Source organism: Dendrobates tinctorius, unplaced genomic scaffold (assembly GCF_039654945.1).
Source record: "Dendrobates tinctorius isolate UK_male_01 unplaced genomic scaffold, ASM3965494v1 ptg000272l, whole genome shotgun sequence".
Lineage (NCBI taxonomy): Eukaryota > Metazoa > Chordata > Amphibia > Anura > Dendrobatidae > Dendrobates > Dendrobates tinctorius.
This window is the reverse complement of record NW_027361939.1, coordinates 289,856-312,602: the sequence shown is the minus strand read 5'-3', so window position 1 is coordinate 312,602 and position 22,747 is coordinate 289,856. Positions and strand designations below refer to the sequence as shown.

Below are 22,747 nucleotides of genomic sequence, written 5' to 3'. Positions count from 1 at the left end.
GTGCAGCACAGATCCCACAGCACTGCCCCTACTGAGCATGAGCATAAAGTGGAGCACAGATCCCACAGCACTGGTCACTACTGAGCATGAGCATAAAGTGCAGCACAGATCCCACAGCACTGGTCACTACTGAGCATGAGCATAAAGTGCAGCACAGATCCCACAGCACTGCCCCCTACCGAGCATGAGCATAAAGTGCAGCACAGATCCCACAGCACTGCCCCTACTGAGCATGAGCATAAAGTGGAGCACAGATCCCACAGCACTGGTCACTACTGAGCATGAGCATAAAGTGCAGCACAGATCCCACAGCACTGCCCCCTACCGAGCATGAGCATAAAGTGCAGCACAGATCCCACAGCACTGCCCCCTACCGAGCATGAGCATAAAGTGCAGCACAGATCCCACAGCACTGGTCACTACTGAGCATGAGCATAAAGTGCAGCACAGATCCCACAGCACTGCCCCCTACTGAGCATGAGCATAAAGTGCAGCACAGATCCCACAGCATTGGTCACTACTGAGCATGAGCATAAAGTGCAGCACAGATCCCACAGCACTGGTCACTACTGAGCATGAGCATAAAGTGCAGCACAGATCCCACAGCACTGGTCACTACTGAGCATGAGCATAAAGTGCAGCACAGATCCCACAGCACTGGTCACTACTGAGCATGAGCATAAAGTGCAGCACAGATCCCACAGCACTGGTCACTACTGAGCATGAGCATAAAGTGCAGCACAGATCCCACAGCACTGGTCACTACTGAGCATGAGCATAAAGTGCAGCACAGATCCCACAGCACTGGTCACTACTGATCATGAGCATAAAGTGCAGCACAGATCCCACAGCACTGGTCACTACTGAGCATGAGCATAAAGTGCAGCACAGATCCCACAGCACTGGTCACTACTGATCATGAGCATAAAGTGCAGCACAGATCCCACAGCACTGGTCACTACTGAGCATGAGCATAAAGTGCAGCACAGATCCCACAGCACTGGTCTCTGAGCATGAGCATAAAGTGCAGCACAGATCCCACAGCACTGCCCCCTACTGAGCATGAGCATAAAGTGCAGCACAGATCCCACAGCACTGCCCCCTACTGAGCATGAGCATAAAGTGCAGCACAGATCCCACAGCACTGCCCCCTACTGAGCATGAGCATAAAGTGCAGCACAGATTCATCTCAACTAAAAGCAGAGATCCTTAGATCAGGAACAGAACAGACACATAGGACATTTTATAGCTTTCCCAAATTCTAATGAATACACTTACATTACTGAACTACTATACACAATTTATTATACATTTTAGGAGTCCGAGTTGGTTCATTTTAAACCGAATCCACCAAAATAGATACCAACTGTGTCAGCCTCCACAGCCCTGAAGCAAAGTGCCTCTTCAGAGAGAAAGACTACTTGAATAGTGATGAGCGAGCATACTTGTTGCTCTAGTGTCGCCTATTAGAGGTAGCAAACGAAAAAGTTAATATTGATTCTAATGTGCCTTGTCACATGGCTTAGAATAAAAGCCAAACCAGAGTCAATTTGCAGACCACTGTGTTTTGGGGTATTGCCCCTCCTCAGTGATGCGATTTAGCTGTATGAGAGGTCTCTGTTTGGAATCTAACGGATAACATTTCTCCTTGTCGAATGTGACATGACAGTGTAAGGAGTTTTCCTAGCCATGCTTGGCCAATAAGTCTCCTTACACTCGCATGCCAGGCATGTCAATCTCCACAAGGAGAAACTTCACGCCTTAGAACTACTGAGGACAAATGGTTGGAGAAGAGCTAGCAAGGAATTCTCAATAGTAACGATTTAATAAAAAGGTACTGTATTTCTGATAGGCGTCTGTCTACAGATTCTATATAATGGGTTAAATATGAGCTGCACCCTAGCAATTACTCCTAACATCATTACCACGACCGCATAAACGCCAGGCTCATCTGATAATTACACTTAACACGCTGCTCACCATTTAATCCCAGCCTCTGACGAAGGCTTGCCCGGGACAAGTGCGGTTTTTGCAGATTCTTGCCTGGGGATGCCATTTCACCATTGTGAACAAGCTATTTTGATGATCAGAAGAGTAGATGAGTTTTCACTAGGTCCCTGCAGAAAGCTGTACAAGCGTCATCATCATGTCACAATTTTTGCATTTTTCACCCACTCCTGATTTTGGCTGACAAATACTGATGTTAAATGTTGAAAATGTGAATGTAGCCTAATGGTCACATACACTATGTCAGAACTTTCTAAGTGTTTCTTTCACCAAAATCGGTGACAACAAATATGGCTCCATTATTTCTCTAGCAGGAGTTGACACCTGGCTTTCCAAAACTCCCCATTAACAAACCTTAAAAAAGTTAAAGTAGTATCGTGGAAAAAAACAGTTGTAATAGAAAGCATGTAAAAAAAAAAAAAACATTGGGTCGAGTCCAAGCCCCAAAGGAGCAGACCAACAAGTGACAAAACGCAGTGTGAAAGCCCCCCGAGACACACCCTAAAATTGGCATACAAGTGACTAAGGCGGTGAAGAAAACCACCTTTCCATCCATTTGAAAATAGAAACTGAAAAACCAATAGCCTAAAGAAATATTGGGAAATCTCTGCGGCTATATTAAAAATCTAATGTAGCATCTACATGTTTGGCCATACCCAAGCTCGCTGGATTGAACAGCTGCAAGACCATCTGAGATGAAAAAAAACACCGGATTACTTACCGGTAATACTCTTTTGTAGAGCCACGACAGCACCCACTGAGAGAGGGGATCCGCCCCCAGGAACAGGAAACCTACAGAGAGATAAAAGAGGCGGTCCCCCTCGCTCCCTCAGTTGGATTACAGAGAACAAGAGGAACCGCCACACATGCTTTAGTCAATTTGCTCAGTAAGCGATTCTAGCATATATTTATATACAGCTTCTATCCTTCACCCACCAGAGTGAACCACATGTATATATATCAAGGGAGGGAAGTGAGCGGGTGCTGTCGTGGCTCTACAAAAGAGTATTACCGGTAAGTAATCCGTTTTTTTCTTTTCGCCACGACAGCACCCACTGAGAGATTTTCAGAGATAATCACCTGGGAGGGCCCACCGTGTTAAGGACAGATCTACCAAAGGCCAAGTCATCGGAAGAAGACAAATGTAGCCTGTAGTGATTATAAAAGGCAGAAGGAGAAGACCAGGTTGCGGCCTTACCTCCTACTCACCTCTAGGGAAACAGACCAATATTAGCTCAATTGGGACTTCCGTCCTTTTGGCCCAGGAAGAAGATATGGCTCCTGCAGAATGTGCCCTCACGCCCTGTGGCGGGCCTTCTCCTTTTTTTGCCGAATATGCCAATGCGTTTCTGATCCACACATCTTGTTACCCTGGAAAGAGAAAAAGAGACAAAAAGAGCCCTGCTCTGCCTCCAGGGCCTAGAGTTATCTATATAGACTAAGATGGCCCCCTTTACGTCTAGGCCATGCTATCTTTCCTTCTCTGGTGTTGCCGGGCTATCATAAAAAAAGAGGGAAGGTAGATTTTTTGGATCTATGGAATTTAGCAGCCTTCTTAGGGAGGTAGGACGGTCTGTCTTTGACACTATTCTGTCCTGAAATATTGTCAGGATGGAGGATCTATTGACAGGGTCTGGAGATCATGCATCCTCTGTGCCGATACTAGAGCTGCCAATATGGCGGCTTTCAATGAAACGCACTTTATTGAGGTCAAGTGTATGGGCCCGAATGGTCCCTGTGTGAAAGCATCTAGGACTAAGCTAAGGTCCCCAAGGCGGTCCTTGAAGAATGTGAACCGGGTTTGCTTGCTGGCAAGCAAGGATCGAGCTACCCCTTTGTTGCCCACACGTTATTATAGTTGGCCTCCAGAGCCGAAACTTGGAATTTTAGGGTGTTACCTGCAAGTCCAAACTCACTCCCCTCCTGCCGGAACTCTAATATGGCAAGGAAAAAGACCCTCCCCAGAAAGGTCTGCTGAATGGAAAATTTAAAGTTTTTCCTCCAAGAGGGTGCCAAATAAGTCATCTGCTTAGCTTCAGTAACTGCCCCTCAAATTACATGCTGTGAGGCGTAGACCTTTGACCTGAGGGTGTAACAGGGTCTTTGTGAGCGCAGGTCCCGATCCAGAGGGAGAACCCATGACATGGCTCTCAGCCATGAAACCCACGTCTTTTTAGCCCCACCGGCTATTAAGATGACTCTCGCTCCTTATTACCTCATCATCCTGGTAACAGCTGGCGACCATAACATCGGAGGGTCTGGTGAACCGTCCGAGGGTTTAGAAGGGCGTCGAGTACATGCCCTGTACAGTGGAGCGAACCCTTCGACCTGTCTATTGTAGCGAACAGATCTATCTCCGGCATGCCCTATATAGCCGCTATCATCTTGAAGATGCCCGGGCTGAGCACCCATTCCTCTTGATGCCGGGTAGGGTGGCTGAGGAGGTGTGCTCCGGAATTGTCCACTCCTCTGACATGGAGAGCAACTATGAATTACCATGAAGTATTCTATGATGTAGTACGATTCATAGAGCCGCTATGACGTAATACGATACATCCAGACTCTATTATACCATATGATATACATAGGCCCCATGGGGTACACACAGACTTACGGCCCCGCTTGAAGGTGCTAAACAAGAGACCAGGCCCACAGTTACACTCAAGGGGGCACCTCTCAGAGTTCCAGATAACCCCCACTCTGAATGGTACATCTCAATTGTCAGAGTGACCTCCCCCGAAGGAGCCAATTAACGAGCTGCAGCTGGCAATCTTCACGGAGACAATGCGCTGCTCAAGTCCCCCATAAGGCTCTCAGCACATGAAATTGTGTGTGCCTCTTGGACTGCTACCAGTATGCTGCTGTTTAACAGGATCTATGACTGGTATTCCATTCTGGTACTTGCCTGGCTTCCAGCTACTTAGCTGCTGCCATCTAACGAGAGCAGTCAGACTGGAAAGGCTGCCGACCCTTCCTTTTTTTTTTCTCTCGGAGAGCAGGAGGAAGAATGATCAAACTCCTGCACACTGCTTCATTAACCCCTGCCGGGTGCTGTAGCCCCCAATTGCAAGCCGAGGGTCTAGCTATACTGAGCCTCCCCTCCAGGGAAGCAGGGTGAGGTTAGTGCACTTTTTTTTTTTTCTTTTCACACATCAACCAGACTAGGGATCATCAGCTGGTCTCTCTCCCACTCTGGTAATTGCCCGGCCTTCATCTGCTCAGCAGCCACCTAAAGAGAGCAACCCCGCGTCTCCTTGATGATTAACACATGGTACCGGCTGTGGAAACTCAGCCTAAGATGTGGTCTGCTTCACCGTGTAGTACCACCTCGTTCCGTGGAATCATTCTGTCTACCACTTTTATCCGTGGCTATACAAGGCCTTCATCTGCAGACCCTCTGCGCAAATGCGCGCCTGTTATATTCCAGCCATATCGTGCTGCATCCGTGAGCGAGGATGGCCTCACCTGGCCCCTGCCTCACGCTGTCATTATCGGCCGAGGGGGGAGTCAATCTACCTCGGCTCTCCTCTGAGACTCAGGCACACCATGCCAAGCCCCCGGCTGCTGGCCTTCTGCGCCTCTCATACGCGCCATGTCGGCCTCTTCCGGTCTACGCTGTCGGACCGGAGCCAGTTCTACTCCAGCCATATGCTGCATCACCATGCCAAGCCCCCGGCTGCTGGCCTTCTGCGCCTCTCATACGCGCCATGTCGGCCTCTTCCGGTCTACGCTGTCGGACCGGAGCCAGTTCTACTCCAGCCATATGCTGCATCACCATGCCAAGCCCCCGGCTGCTGGTCTTCTGCGCCTCTCATACGCGCCATGTCGGCCTCTTCCGGTCTACGCTGTCGGACCGGAGCCAGTTCTACTCCAGCCATATGCTGCATCACCATGCCAAGCCCCCGGCTGCTGGCCTTCTGCGCCGTGCTGCGCCTCTCATACGCGCCAGGTCGGCCTCTCCAGGTCTACGCTGTCAGACCGGAGCCAGTTCTACTCCAGCCATATGCTGCATCACCATGCCAAGCCCCCGGCTGCTGGCCTTCTGCGCCTCTCATACGCGCCAGGTCGGCCTCTCCAGGTCTACGCTGTCAGACCGGAGCCAGTTCTACTCCAGCCATATGCTGCATCACCATGCCAAGCCCCCGGCTGCTGGCCTTCTGCACCGTGCTGTGCCCTCTTATATGCGCCATGTTGGCCTCTCCCGGTCTATGCTGTCGGACCGGACCATACCACCACTGACCATCGCCAGGAATCAGGTATGGAATCAGCGTTCAGCTTCTTACCGCAATCCGCATCATACCTGAGGATGCCGGTCTTTTGTTTTCATCTCAAGCACCTGTGGCATACCCTGCGTCTGTGCCGCGCTTCGTAATGCACAATCCCCTCCTAGGGATTTCCCAGGTGCTCCTCCACTGCACCTCCTGGTGAGCCAGGCACTCCTCGCCACGGCCTCACCCGCATTACCAGCAGAGGGGGGATTCCTATTTCGGATCCGCCCGTCGCTGCTTCCAGCTCTGGGGCCCCCGTTGCTCACATAATGCCGCGGGCGGCTGCCAGGCCAGGAATCCTCTTCTCTGTGGGTTCCTTCCTAGGAACAGGAAACCAACTGAGGGAGCGAGGGGGACCGCCCCTTTTATCTCTCTGTAGGTTTCCTGTTCCTGGGGGCGGATCCCCTCTCTCAGTGGGTGCTGTCGTGGCGAAAAGAAAAAATTCTTACATGGACCTTGTGGCTGTAAATGTGGACTCGTGGTCATCTCCAAATCTAAACTTTGTTAGAATTAAATTTGAATTAAAATGACAAAGCGTCTCCTACATGTGTAATGTTAACCACGTAAAGCACACGAGATGCCATCCGTGTGCTGAACGTTTTGCCATCTGTGCTGCTGGGAAGAAAAAAAAAAAAAAAAAGCAGACGTGTCTCCATGTCTTGGGCACGGACACCAACCCTTTGGATGGTTCATTAATGCACAGATGTCTTATCTATATCTGTCTACAGGGAAATTTTGGGAAATCCTTTAGATTCTCAAATTTCTTTTACAAAAAAAAAAAAAACTTCATCCCCCTAAACAAAGGCATCTCTAAAGATTCGCCTCATCTAGCTTTGGCTCCATAATGGCATGTGTTCAGGAAATGCCTTCGGCTCAAACACACAGGGCCTCTTATGTCCCTCATCTCTTCCTCTTGGACTGATCTACCTTGTTTCTGGACAAGAAAACCTCCCTCTCCAGTCCTCAACGATCCTCGCCTCTGGTGGTTAAAGAAGCAACTTAAAGGAATAAGTTGGCAACAGCTCTGTGTAATCACAGTAAGTGTCATAAACATGGTGGGGTGCTATAGTCGCTCTTATTTCATTTGAGTTCTGTACTTGGTCCTAGACAGAAGGCCAACAGTTATCAAGTTTCGAACAATCATGGAACACCAACTTCAGGACTCATGTCAGAAGTCACTGACAATGTGACTACAGGGGCTCATGAGACAACAGGGTTGAAAAAGCCAGAAGAATCTTGAGTTTGTCAGCCAGAATTTTTTTCCTGGATGGAAACATCCTTTCTCTCTGCACATCACCTAAAAGGATCATCCAACAAGCAAATCAACCTTCTGACCTGGAAAGACTCCAGATGATGTTGTCTTAAGCATGTCAGCCTTCCACTTTACGAGTAGATGGAGGTATCCAGATGTGGACCCATTTGCCTCTGAAAAGAATACAAAGCCACCACTCATCTTCACAATGAATCCGAGGATCCATGGTTAGATGCTCTAGGCCACCCCTGGAATTCAACATGGTCTATGCATTTCCTATTCATCTTCTTCCAAGAATTTTACAGAAGATCCATCAGAAGAGCTCAAGACCATTCTATCAGCACCTCTGTGGGCACAAAGGAGCTGGTTCATACGGCTGAACAAGATGAATCTAGAACTATTTCTTTTTCCAATCACCTCAGTTGTCCTTCAACAGGGACCCAATTTCTATCCGAAGTCAGGAAACTTATGTCTTACAGCTTGGAATCTGAAAGCCAAAATGTCTGTGTCCATCATCCTTACTTCACAGGAAAAGGTAGAAAGTCACAAATAATCTAAATTCTTGACAACTTCTGTATCCTGGAGTGGTGGATTCTACCTCTTACATCTCCAAAATCCTGGATTTTCTCCACAACAAGTTGGAGAAAACATCTCACAAGTCTATAGTATGATGAGGACTTTGGAAATCACTGAGGTGATGACAGCTGCCACACTTCTGCTTCCTAGGGTCTCTTGTTCTTAAAGGAATAACCATTTCTAAATGTGAACAGTGTCTTAGCAGCTTTCTCAGCAGCCATCCCAACAGCAAGAAGGGAGAAATCCAGGCCTTCTCTACCAGATAACCCTACCTATACAATTGTTTTGGATGATGGGATTATTCTTCCTTAACATGTTACCTGCTGCCTACAAAGACCTAGTTCCGGAGAATTTTTTTTTTTTTTTTAAATCTCTGTGCAATATTGTGGACCCAATAATGGCAAAATAGTGTCTAAAATTACTATTGCCACCAGCATTAAGAAAGGCAACTGAGAAGATTAGAAAAAAAAAAAAAAGTCAAAAGCTGTCTCCTCTAGAGAAACTAAAGGCTCATTCCACCAAAGCCGAGTGTTGTGACAGCAGACCTGCGAGTCCTCACACCTGCCGGCAGGATAGTCCAGTGTCAGCATCGGGAGAGAGAAGATTCTGCCGTATCTGATCATATCCCTAAACTCCATCCACAGAACCCCCCGAAAACATCCAGCTCTGTCCCGTCATATAGTGCCACATTGACCCGGAAATCCAGAAGATTATAAGAGATCCGTCACAGCCACACAAAATGTGCACCTAGCCAGCCGGGCTATGGCTGCCCGAGGAACACATAGGGGGTGTCTGATATTGGAGTCACACACAACATAAGCCGTCTCTCCTGAGAAGTACTGGGACCCACCATGTGAGGAGCAGTCTATCCACACGGAGCTTCCCTAACTACCAACACCTCACAAAAGTGCCCCCTCTACAGCCTTCACAGCAGCCTTTGCCCCAGCAGTCGGATCCTGACCGGGACACTAACACGAGGCTTGGACAGGTTTACAGCCTCATTATGCAATTTAAATATTATATATCAAGCTTGAAAATGGCACCAAACGGGACAAACACTCAGATTAGAGAATGTTTCTTCAGCGACTAATTCAAGTTTATCCACATCCTCTTTATGAGCGGTGTCTCATGTAGCTGTGGTAAAGTGCGACTGCGAGGAAGGTCCCCGGGTGTGTGTATATGGGGGGGAAGCTGACAGCGTAGGGGGAGAAGTCACCAGGGACTGGCCTGAGGCTGATCACCCAAAACACAGGGGCAGATTCATTAAGACTGGGGTGGCTCACATTATAGAATCCTTAATGGAGCAGAAGAGGCAACAAATTCATTAAAGGGAATGCATCAGCAGCTTATCGATATATAATCCAAGGACAGCGTGCTGTAGGGGTTAAAACACACAATTCAATAATGTGTCACTTATCAGGCTGTGTACTTATGTTTTGTCACTAGGACATTATCAATGCTGTGACTAGCTGGCATGAGCCCTGGTCCGACCATGCTGCCTCCTGTGATAAGCAGCTCACCGTCTACAGACTGTACATGGAGAGCCTGGTGTGGGCGGGGGCAGCTTTTAGCTCTGCTACATTTAAGGACTCCGATTGTGTCACAACTGCTGCACCCAGTAACCTAAATGATAAATCACTGGAATCAGGGTCTCTGCCCCTACCTTATACAGCTCTCAGATGAGGTAACAGAAACCTGCTTACGGATTCCCTGTAAGAGGCGCACACCACGTCATACATGCAGCACGTCTTCAGAGATGCTTGTGTCGCACTAGAATGCCGCAGCCTAGGGTAACAAACACCAGCACTATATAGGATTCTGACGGCAGAAACGACCCCCGCCCCGTCTCAGGCTCCATCAGAACTGACCCAAACAGGCGTGAAAACGCCAAATGTCGCTAAGCCTTTACACAACTCCGCGCTACACACAGAATGTCACTTATCCAGGAAGACATTTCTGATCCTATAACTGGGGGTGGCGATCCCACAGAGGAGGGCAGCGATCCCCAGCTCCTGCTGCACTACAGCTCCCAGTATGCCTGGTCCAGCCGGGGGCTGCAGTGTCCCAGCTGCAGGTCTGGCCACAAGTGCTGGTCAGGGTCGTGCACCACGCAGGCAGGTCTGGGGAGGATGCCATGCAGTGTGGCGGTGCCAGGCTCCCCCATCAGTGCCCCACAGGCCCATAGCGACATACTGCCCCCACCTGGTCAGCAGAGGTACAGACAGCTGCTGTGCCCACCATTGCCCCTGGTCGCCAGCCTGTGCATCCCCGTATGTTATATTACCTGCCATCACCGGCTCCCGATGGCGACTCCCTGCAGTGGCCCGTAATCCCGGGCTTTGTCTGGCGGCGGCACTGCCAGAGGAGAGAGGCGGACCGCACCACACGGCACACACACAGCAGAGCGCCACTGACAGTTCAGAGTTAGCCACGCCTCCTACGTCATTACGTAGGCACCGTGGTCTGGCATGAAGTCGCGGTGCGTGACGCCCTGCCAGCACCTGCTGTCACTTCCTGCTCAGTGGCCGCGCGCCAGCCACGGGCTCAGCGCGGGAGCTGCTCCCCCCCCCCCCCCGGGGATGTCAGTCAGTGCAGGGCAGGCAGCGCTGCTTAGTACTGAGCTAGTGTGTAGTTACTGCTGGGCTGGGATCACGTGGTCATCACATCAAGGGGATAATGGAATCTTAAAGGGCTTTTCCTTGGAAATTTTTCTTTGCAACCACAAATAAAAGAGCACATCACCTGTATAGTGTCCTCGAGCCCTGCATGGTGTAGAAACATTTGCCATCTCCTCGGGAACAGCCAACCAGGCTCCCAGACCCCACAGGTTAGCGGGAGACCGTGTAGAAGAGCCCTGGCCATACAGACGTGTCCGCTCCTCGCCCGTGACCCTCAGCGGATCAGCCGTCACCCTGGTTATGGGGCCCCGCAGTGCTAGACATCCATTCTAATACCAGAGGTGGGCAGGATGGCACAAGGACATGGAGGGGTCATGGTGTGACCTCCCTTCTCTAGCACAGGCCCATGGAGGACCCCAGCTGGGGGGACGGGGGTCTCCTCCATTAAACCTTGGCTGGGGATCCTATGGGCCGCCGTGCTGCATGATATTATGTAGAATTCTGCCTTTCTATAGATAGAAAACAAGAAAAGTGAGGCGGCAGATGCTTAAACATGAAAAAGATGACCAAAAAACGTATAAAACAGCAATAAAAAATAATGCAGGCAGTACTCTGGTGATAAAATGGACGTAAGGGCTCATGTGACCAGACGGCAACAACTTGTGCAAAGACCCCAATTCATCAAAGCATTCACTGGCGTCAGTCGCTTGGACAAGTCTCCAATTCCACCCAGCTACGCCAAAGCGGGCTAATTCATGGCGGGGTGTGGCGTAGCTTACACCCCAGATCTTCCTCCAGTCCAACAAGCAGGAGGAGGCGGCGCTGGACAGGGAATAGAGCCGGAGTGACAGAGGCTTCAGATCTACCATAGTGCTTCAGCCTCATTTACATACAAAATTCAAATGCTGATATCTCGGTAATGGAGGAACGGACCGGCCATGTAAGGGTGTCGCTGGACTTGTCTTTGAAATAGCTACAAACACATACCGCTTTGTGGGTGAAATCCTGCTGACAGATCCCTTTAAACAGTGCTGACATGGGTCCGGACTTTGACATCGTCATTGCTCAGCTATAACCATCTTTCTTTGTTTCACCTGATAATTGGTTTGGTTGAAATCAGTGGTTTTGGGCACCTTTAGATGAATATGTGCAGTCACCCTAAGGCTAAGTGCCCACGTTGCAGAAATACTGCGGAAATGTCCGCATTCCTCGGAAGAGTGATTGACAGGTTGGTCACACTTATCAAGCATAGTGCTTGACAAGTGTGACCAATTTTTTACTATTGAGGCTGCCTATGCAGCATCAGTACTAAAAGATAGGATGTTAAAAATAATAACAAAATATGGTTATTCTCACCTGACAGCCTCCGATCTCCTCAGCGGCGCTCCCAGAACGTTCCATCCCCAGGGATGCTTTGCGCGAAGGACCTTTGTGACGTCACGCTCGTGAGACCGCAACGTCATTTCAGGTGATTTGCGCAATACATCCCTGGGAACGGAAGTTGCCGGGAGCGTGGTGAGAGGCGGGAGAGCTCCGGGGGCCGACAGAGGGTAAGTATATCACTATTTTTTATTTTAATTCTATTTTTTACAGGAATATGGTACCCAGGGCCTGGAGGAGAGTCTCCTCTCCTCCAGACCCTGGGTACCATCTGCAAATGAAGCACTCACTTTATGCATAGTGGGCATAGCCACATGCGTAACGTGAGCGTTTCAATGCAATCCTATGGTGGCGGAATCGCCGCTATTCTGCAGAAATAATGGACATGCTGCGGATTTTACCGCGGTTTCTGCTGTGGCAAAAACACGGCGGAAACGCAACGTGGGCACACAGCCTAAATCTGTTGGCCGAGGCCCTCAATCCACTTCAGATGTCTATCAGCCAAACAATCTCTCCCATAAGAGCGTATAAAAAGTCATTCAGAGCATCAACCGGAAAACTTGGATGTTTTTTCTCATTTCTCATCCATATGCAATGCGCTTTTTATAGAAACACCTATTAACCATTTACAGTTTCCTATGTTACAGAATTGCAATGTATCTGTAAAAATTGGATAATATACTGTGGCTCCTTATGGCATCCAATTTCTTTTCCGCACCCATAAACTTGAATGGGCAAGTCTCATTCGATATTGATATTGTTCACGTGCAGATTCGGCCAGTTAAAAAAATCGTCCATCTGCGCTGCCCCATTGAGGAACATTAGTTCCAGTGCGATCCGTTTTTCCATGGACAGCAATCAGACTGAAAATACAGTCGTGTGAACGAGACCATACACAGGAGGCATGGAGTCCAAATGAAATCTTATCTTACAGGGAAAAGGTGGTGGCCTTTGTTTCCTTTGTTGTAACTCAGCAGTAGCCCGAGGAGATGTCCCATTGCTTTCATCAACAGTCCTGGCAATCAGTCTAATCTATCTGCTGGGGACAGCTAGGTAATCTTGTAATCAAATGACTTTACCAACCTCATGACCCCAGTGCTCACCTTACAGCTAGTACTTACATTGAAGTCTATAGTTTTCCACTATACATTCCATTGTATTACAGCAGCAGGGTGGCTCAGTGTTTAATACTGCAGCGCTGGGGTCCTGGGATCAAATCCCACTAATGACAACATCCGCAAAGAGTTTGTATGTTGTTCCCGTGTTTGCGTGGGTTTCCCCCGTTCTCCGGTTTCCTCCCACACTTCAAAGACATACTGATAGGGAATCTAGATTGTGAATCCCAATGGGGACAGTGATGATAATCTATGTAAAGGGCTTTGGAATTAATGGCGATATATAAGTGAGTAAAATAAATAAATTACTTTTTTGACAATAGTGAAGAAACAATGAAATGTAGCAGAATTTGTCAGAGTCATTTCTAGTACCATGAACTTAAAGGGAACCTGTTACCCCCCCCCACCCAGGGAGTTTTTCACTAAAAGAGTGACCTTCAGCAGCACTAAAGGTACTGTCACACTTAGCGATGTACCAGCGATCCCGACCAGTGATATGACGCGGTCAGGATCGCTGGTAAATCGCTAAGTGGTCGCTAGTGAGCTGCCACACAGGCAGATCTCACCAGCGACATCGCTGGGGACGGGGGTCGCTACTTACCTGTCACATCAGGTGATCCTGCGTCCTCCCGCCCGGCTCCACGCGTCGCTCGTCCTCACAGCAGGGAGCGCCACAGGAAGCTGACGACGAGAAACAGTCCAGCCTGTTCTGGCGCGATCAGCGATAACCAGCGGAGGAGCCGGTCGTAGGTAAGTATCACACATAGCGATATTGCTAGCGATATCTCTTAGTGTGACAGGCCCTTAAGGCTGCATTCTGTGAAGGTGGCTCTTCTGTTTCTGACGCCCATTAACGCCAAGATTAGATTCCCAGCCCCGCAGTGTGAATACTTCATAACACACTGAGGGGCGGGATCTGGGGACGCAGAAACACGCAGGCGCGATAGCTTGATGGCAGTTCCCATGCAGAGCGTACTGCGCATGCCCGTGAACTGTTGGCGCAGCGCAGGCGCCCGACAACATGTAACGGCGGCAAATACAAAAGAAGGAGGCGGTGCAGGGACACTATAGAGGGAGGTTGATGGACAGCTGAGAGGCGGCGACACTCCATACTTCTGTGACAGGATGCAGGTATGAGGAACGATTTATAAAAGTCTATATTTTGCCATTAATGGGCGTCAGAAACAGAAGAGCCGCCATCACAGAATGCAGCCTTAGGGCCCCGTTACACACAACCATGTCCCAGCGATCCCACCAACGATCCAACATGGATGGGATCGATGGGACATAGACTCACCAGCGATCAGGACCAGCGTGCACACTGGTTTCCAGGGTAAACAGCGGGTAACTAAGAATCACGCGGTTCTTAGATACCAGCTGTTTACATTGGAAACCAGCTTGCAGCTGATCGTTGGTCTCTCGCTGTCACATGCAGCCAGCGGGAGACCAACGATCAAAAAACGGCCCAGGACGTTCGAGCGCGATCAGCGATACCCGGCGGGGGGGGGCGGTCGCTGATACATGTCACACACAGCGACATCACTGGAGAGATCGCTGTGGCGTCACAAAATCAGCGATCTCGCTGTGTGTGACGGGGCCTTTAGTGCTGCTGAAGGTGGCTCTTTTAGTGAAAAACGCCCTGGGGGGTGACAGGTTCCCTTTAAAGGATTTTTCCCACAAACAAAGTACACTTTAATTGATCTTGGAATAATAATCATTTCCACAATTGGATGTGTTTAAATAAAATGTTCCTGTGCTGAGATAATCTTATAAATGTGCCTGCTGTGTACTGTGTAATGTCTGTGTCTGACCTTACAGGAACATGGCCTGATCATACCACAGCTCCTGGGCAGTTGGTGGGGGGAAACAGAGCACAGGATCGCAGCCGATTCTTTCTTTGAGACCAAACATTGCTAAACAGAGGCAGTGAAATGCTTTACCTCACAGAAAGAATTATTTGTAATCTCCTGATGTCCTGTCTGAATACTCTGTTGCGTCCTCCACTACCCAGGAGCTGTGGTATGATCAGACCATGTCCCTGTACGGTCAGACACAGCCATCACACAGTACACAGCAGGGGCACATTTATAAGATTATCTCAGCACAGGAACATTTTATTTATACACATCTAATTGTGGAGATTATTCCAAGATCTATTAATCAAAATGTACCTTGCTCATGGGAAAATCCCATGTAAAGCCTCTTTAATGCTGAGGAAAACTTTATTTCAACTCCATAGTTGAAATTGTATGCTAATGAGCTGCAAGTGCAGCGGGCGGGTTCTCTGATTGTATCCTGTCCGCTGCCAGCCTCCTGTCTCTGACTGACAGGTGACTGATACATGAGTGAGCTGTCGGTCGCAGGCAGGCATCTCATTAGCATATCATTTCAACTTCAATTTTGCTAAAAAGCAAAACGGATTTCTACAAGAACTGTGAGGACTCGGCATTAAAGAGGCATGGCATACATGCCTTCTGGTCTGGGATGTTTTCTAATAAGGGTCCCGTTTCACTCAGCAGCGCACCAGCGATCCTGACAACGATGCGCCCTGGTAGGGATCGCTGGTGCGTCGCTAAATGATCGCTAGTAAGCTGCCAAACAGGCAGATCTCTTCAGCGACGCAGCATCGATCCAGCGATCAAACACAGCGATGCATGCTGGCCAGCGGGACGCCGATGAATAAAGGATGGCCCCAGGACATTCCTGCACGATCAGCGATATCCAGCAGGGGGGGCGGTCGCTGCTGCGTGTCACATGTAGCAAGATCGCAGGCGAGATCGCTGTTGCGTCACAAAGGCAAGCCAATGCTTCTATTGCAAGGGCAAACATTAATGGAGATAACGGACAGCCCTGCCTCCTGCCATGTGAAGCACAAATCTGTCAGAGATGTCCCCGTTGGCTTTTACTTTGGCATTCGGGGCTTTGTATAGTAGCATTGCCCACCTAACAAAATTGGGTCCAAACCCATCTCTTGTAACACGGCCTCACTGTCCATTAACTTGTTGGCATCTAATGGAAGCCCCTCATAGACCCAAATAACATGGGGGGCTCATGATAACACAAACTCTTCAACCTAATGTATTTCAGATGTGGTTTTTCATTATGGTTCATATTTTGCATTGACAGTTTTCATCAATAGGACCGTCAGAAGGTCATATCAGTGGATGTACAAGTAGGTTCATTCCAGTTATAACCAGCATGTTTTGGCATTTTTTTCTCGGTTTCTCGGTTTGTGAATGGATCCCTTTGAAAAAGTGCAGGAAAGTTATAAATACCATTGTTTCACCAGTCATCTGCCAGTTCCTGTCAGAAAAAGAGCGAAGCATGGAGGAACTTCTTCAGCAAGCACCTATGAGAGCCAAAGAAGAAGGGGGAGCCGATTGGCTTAGAAGCTGTCTTATCCGTGAACCAACAATGGTGAGGGATGAAGATAATGTATGTGCAGCGGAGGATGTCGCCACAAGATCATCAGGAACACTTCATATTCCTGAAGAAACTCCAGCCAGAAACCTGTGGAAGAAGAGGAGACACCGTGAACCATACTCACCGCCGCCATCCACCAACCAAGTTGAAATTTCAAGACAGAAGTCGAGTTCTCCTCCATCGGAAGTTCAGCCAGTTAAGTTTGGTAAAAAAAGATTGGAGGGAGAAGCAAAGAAGTGTGGGTTTACAAAATCTTTTAATCTTTTTATAATTGGAGTCAAGCTTTCTCAATTTATGCCGTGCTATTGGGTGAAAAGTCACCCAATTTATGTTCTGGTCTTTTTCAACAGATAGACATTGTCTTAGAAGCCAACCGAAACTTCGGAGGGATGGCACGGTACTCGTATGATGAGACCTTTAGCAAAAATTGCAAAGGCATCCTAATATAAAATGAGGAACTTGTTAGGCGTCGGGTTCCGGTCGCTGCACAGCAGGAATCCTGAGCCTTGCATTTGGCAGTCTCCCATTCCTCTCCAGCTGCACCGGAGGCTGCTCAGCAGACTCATCAATCCAGGTGCTCTGCTCAGACCAGCTCTGTAGGTTTAGTTGCTGCTGCCACCTATGGTCCAGCTGTAGCAACGCAGGCTGGTCAGTAGCGAGCTACTCCAGGGACTAAGTCCTCCTTTCGGTCCACTGAGCATGCCCGTGGGACAATCTCTCATTGGAGATCGGAGGTCACATGCTCAGGTCCTTCTCCAGCTCGGATTGGACCATCAGGAAGGTCCCGGAAGGATGCTGCTATAAAAGAGTCGCATGGCTGCACGGCCATGCGCTAGTATAGACAGAGATTAGACCATGTGGAGTGAGTGTTGTATGCATGTATGAATGTCTCTGGTGAATGACTCATTGGAAACCCCTACCCCTGGTACGCATATGTTGTGCTGCCTAGCCTGTCAAGCGCCCAGGTCTAGATGTAGGTAGAGGCTGAGTCAGAGGCTAGAATCAGTGTCCACCGCTGGCTCTACACGCCACGGTGCATTTGTTCGACACTTCTCCAAGGTCAGCGTCTATAGTGGTGTCCGTAAGTGCGACGCTACGTGCTCAGAAGGTCTAGAGGGACTCTGACCCCGTATCCTTGGGGCAGAGTTCCGTGACCACATTCTGAGCGCCCCCTTGCAGATCTCTGTGAGTGCTAACAGACTCTGGTATTTAAGTTTTGCGGTACTGCGGCTCTGTGACGTAAGAGAGACCGCTCCTGTTCACACCGGGTGACGCTAAACCGCGTATGACCTTTGTATACCGCTATATACATCCGTCATTACTAAGCAGCAGTTTACCACCTCTGCACGGTGGACCTTGGGCTGCGAACGCACCTACTATCATTATTTGGTGCGTTCCGCCAGCCCGTAACATTATACTAGCGCCAGGGTCTGGCTAGTAATGGCGTACGAACAGCGACTGCTGCAGTACATCCGGCAGCTGCAGGGCAGGTTGACGGCTCTCAAGCGTTCAGTGCCTCAGCTGCAGATGTTACTGCGGTAGCTGTTCAGGCAGCCACAGAGGCTGTCTCCCGTGTGACCACTGCCATCCCTGCCCCGACTTTGTCCCGCCTCCCGCTGCCCGAGAAGTTCTCGGGCGATAGTGCTTCTTGTAGGGGTTTCGTGAGCCAGTGCTCTATACAGCTGGAGCTGCTGGCAGCACGATTCCCCTCCAAGCAGGCTAAAGTGGGATTTATTATTTCCCTCTTGTCGGGCAGGGCTTTGGAGTGGGCCACACCGCTGTGGGAGCGTGGTGATCATGTGGTGCAGAGTGCCTCACGGTTCTTGGACACTCTAAAGCAGGTCTTCCTGGGACCACGAGTCACCCATGACACCGCGCTCCAGCTGCTGGCATTGTCACAGGGCTCGTCCATGGTCAGCCACTTTGCCATCCAGTTCCGAACGCTGGCCTCGGAGTTAGAGTGGCCAGATAAGGTCCTAATTGCGGCATTCTGGAGAGGTTTGGCTGACCATGTGAAGGACGCTCTGGCCACCAGGGAGATTCCCGCTACACTGGAGGAGCTTATCACTGTCTCCACCCGTATAGACCTTCGCTTTGCCGAGCGAAGGTTGGAGCGGTCCCAGTGTAGGCAGAGGTTTAGGTCGGCACCCAGTTTTGCTAAACCTCTGGAATCTCCCGATCAGGCGTCCGAGCGTCAGGGGGCTTCCCGTGAGGGGTCCAGGCCCTGGCCCGCTCGAGCCCCTGTGATCAGTCATGGTTGCCGGCAGTCCGGTCACTTTGCCAACCGGTGCCCACAGCGCCTGGGAAGACGCTCGCCCCTAGTGGCCGTAGGAGGTGGCTCACTAGAATCTGTGGCGTTTTCCTCCAAGTTGTCCTATAAGGGGACACTTGGGTTTGGTTCTTCCACTCTGGCGGTGGAGGTTTGCGTGGATTCCAGAGAGGAGGGCAATTTTATGTCATCTGCCTTTGCTCAACGGCACGCGATACCACTGATTATGATGTCCAAGCCAGTCACCGTCAGATTAGTGAACGGCGCGACTCTGCCCTCCCAGATTACCCACCAAACCGCTCCACTGTTACTCTCGGTGTCTCCATCTCATCAGGAGACGATATCCCTCCTCGTCATGACCGAGGGTATCGACCAGGTCCTTCTAGGGGTCCCCTGGTTGTGGTATCACTCCCCATATAGAGTGGTCCTCGGGGAGAATTCTTGGTTGGAATAAATCATGTGAGGGTAGATGTCTGAGGGAGTGCGTCCAGGTTGCCTCCACCGAGGTCCCCACAGATCTTTCCTTGCTTCCCAAACACTATCAACAGTATGCGGACGTGTTCTCCAAAAAGGCGGCGGAGAACCTTCCACCGCATTTCCCCTATGACTGTCCTGTTGACCTCTTGCCTGGTGCTGAGCCTCCCTGGGGTCATGTCTATTCCCTATCTCTCCCGGAGACAGAGGCCATGTCTCAATACATCAGGGAGAATCTGGCAAGAGGATTCATTAGGAAGTCAGTGTCACCAGCGGGGGCGGGATTCTTCTTCATCCAGAAGAAGAGTGGGGAACTACGTCCTTGCATCGATTACAGGGGTCTTAACGCCATCACCGTTAAGAATAAGTATCCTCTGCCCCTGATATTGGAGCTGTTTGATAGGCTACGGGGAGCGAGAATGTTTACCAAACTTGATCTGCGCTGGGCTTACAAACTGATTCGCATCCGTGATGGGGACGAATGGAAGACGGCATTTAACACCTGGGATGGGCACTATGAATACCTGGTGATGCCCTTCGGGTTCTGTAATGCCCCGGCCGTCTTCCAAGACTTTGTGAACGATATCTTCCGGGATATGCTTACCACCTCGGTAGTAGTCTATCTTGGTGATATCCTCATCTACTCTCCAGATATTGACTCCCACCAGAGAGATGTTTGCAAAGTTTTCGACCTCCTGTGGGCAAACTCCCTCTATGCCAAGTTGGAGAACTGTGTGTTTGAGCAGGAGTCCTTGCCTTTCCTGGGCTATATCATCTCCGCCCAGGGTTTGGCCATGGATCCTGCCAAGCTACAGGCGGTGATGGATTGGCAGGAACCCCATTCTCTCAAAGCGGTGCAGCGCTTTATGGGGTTCATAAATTACTATCGCCAATTCATCCCCCACTTCTCGACTTTGGTAGCGCCCTTGGTAGCCCTCACCAAGAAGGGTGCAAACCCCAAGTTGTGGTCGGAACCTCTCTCCAAGGCCTTCTCCTCTATTAAATCCTATTTCTCTAGCGCTCCCATTCTACATCGCCCCGATGTGGATAAACCCTTCATTCTGAAGGTGGATGCCTCTTCCGTCGGTGCTGGAGCGGTCCTGTTCCAGAAGGACTCGCAAGGTCGGAAGCACCCATGCTTTTTCTTCTCGAAGACCTTCACACCGGTGGAGAGGAATTATTCCATCGGGGACAGGGAGTTGCTAGCAATGAAGTTGGCCTTTTCAGAGTGGAGACACCTCCTGGAGGGGGCTCGCCACCCTTTCCAGGTGTTCACCGACCACAAGAACTTGGTTTATTTACAAACAGCCCAGCGTCTGAATTCTCGCCAGGCCAGAGGGTCCTTGTTCTTCTCCCGATTCCACTTCACCCTGCATTTTCTCTCCGGGGAGAAGAACGTCCGGGCTGATGCTCTCTCTCTCTCCGTGGTGTCATCGGAGGAGGAGGAGCCTCGGCTGATAGTCCCATCTGGGAGCCTGAGGACCGTGGCTCCGGTTGCCCTTGAGTCTGTACCTCCGGGCAAGACTTTTGTCCCTGCCCGTCTGCGACCGGAGGTCCTCTCTTGGGCTCATTCGTCCAGGGTGGGTGGACATTTTGGGACCATACAGACCTCTGAGCTTCAGGCGAGAACGTACTGGTGGCCGCATATGACCCGTTACGTCAGGGACTATATTCAGGCGTGCATCTCTTGCGCCCAGAATCGGTCCTCTCAGCAGCGGCCCGCTGGGCTACTTTACCCCCTGCCGGTAGCGGACAGGCCCTGGGAGATGGTCGGTATGGACTTTGTGGTGGGACTGCCCAAGTCCAGTGGCAGCACCATCATTTGGGTTGTCACTGACCATTTCTCCAAGATGGTGCATCTGGTACCACTCTCTCGGCTACCTTCTGCATGGGGCCTGGCAGCGTTGTTTATTAAGCACGTTTTCTGCCTGCATTGCATGCCGGATAAGATTGTCAGCGACCGGGGCCCTCAGCTTGCTTCTCGATTCTGGAGAGAGCTCTGTTCCCTGCTCAGCATTGAGCTAAATCTCTCCTCGGCCTATCATCTCGAGACGAACGGGTTGGTAGAGAGAGCCAACCAGACCCTGGTCACATATCTACGACATTTTATCATCCCAAGACAAACGGTTTGGTAGAGAGAGCCAACCAGACCCTGGTCACATATCTACGACATCCTTGCTGCCGTGGGCGGAGTTCGCTTTGAACAACGCTGTGGCCGACTCCACCGGTCAGACCCCATTCCTCCTAAATTACGGCCAGCATCCGCACATCCCTGTGCCCATGCCTGTGTCATCCATCGACTCTAGGGTGGCGGACTGGGTGGTGGAGGCACGTGACATTTGGGATTGCACTCAGGATGCTATCCGGGCCTCCAAGGAGAGAATGAGGACCTCCGCTGACGCACAACGGCGCCCTGCTCCGACCTTTGCCCCTGGTGACTTAGTGTGGCTCTCCGCCCGAAACATCAGGCTGCGGGTTGAGTCCGCTAAGTTCGCACCACGCTACATTGCCCCCTTCAAGGTCCTTGAGCAGATCAACCCTGTGGTCTACTGTCTGGCCCTTCCACCATACTTCGCTATCTTTGACACGTTCTACGTGTCCCTCCTTAAGCCTGTTCACATGTCCCGCTTCTCCGAGTCATCTGCCAGGACATCAGAGCTGTCTTCGGACGAGTTTGAGGTCAATGTCATCGTGGGATGCAAGGTGATGCGGGGCAAAAAGTTTTATTTGGTGGATTGGAAGGGTCATGGTCCAGAGGCTCGGACCTGGGAGCCAGTGGAGATCATCCATGCTCCGCTCCTTATTGAGGCATTTGAGCGTAGCGAGGCTCAGAGAGGAGGGGGCCCGAGGAGGGGGGGTAACGTTAGGCGTCGGGTTCCAGTCGCTGCACAGCAGGAATCCCGAGCCTTGCATTCGGCAGTCTCCCATTCCTCTCCAGCCGCACAGGATGCTGCAGAGCAGACTCGTCGATCCAGGCGCTCTGCTCAGACCAGCTCTGTAGGTTTAGTTGCTGCTGCCGCCTCTGGTCCAGCTGTAGCAACGCAGGCTGGTCAGCAGCGAGCTACTCCGGGGACTAAGTCCTCCTTTCGGTCCACTGAGCATGCCCGTGGGAAAATCTCTCATTGGAGATCGGAGGTCACATGCTCAGGTCTTTCTCCAGCTCGGATTGGACCATCAGGAAGGTCCCGGAAGGATGCTGCTATAAAAGAATCGCATGGCTGCACGGCCATGCGCTAGCATAGACAGAGATTAGACCATGTGGAGTGAGTGTTGTATGCATGTATGAATGTCTCTGGTGAATGACTCATTGGAAACCCCTACCCTTGGTACGCATGTGTTGTGCAGCCTAGCCTGTCAAGCGCCCA

At 50.4% G+C, this 22,747-nt stretch overlaps 1 protein-coding gene across 1 annotated transcript in view; it reads right to left on the bottom strand.

Annotated features, from left to right (window-relative positions):
- The window catches only part of SLC23A2 (solute carrier family 23 member 2), a 163,382-nt gene extending 152,793 nt beyond the window's left edge, over positions 1–10,589 (bottom strand). The window contains exon 1 of the mRNA XM_073559495.1: positions 10,388–10,589. The gene's annotated coding sequence lies outside the window, so the exon portion shown is untranslated. The remainder of the gene's footprint in view (positions 1–10,387) is intronic.
- Positions 10,590–22,747: the final 12,158 nt, after the last annotated feature.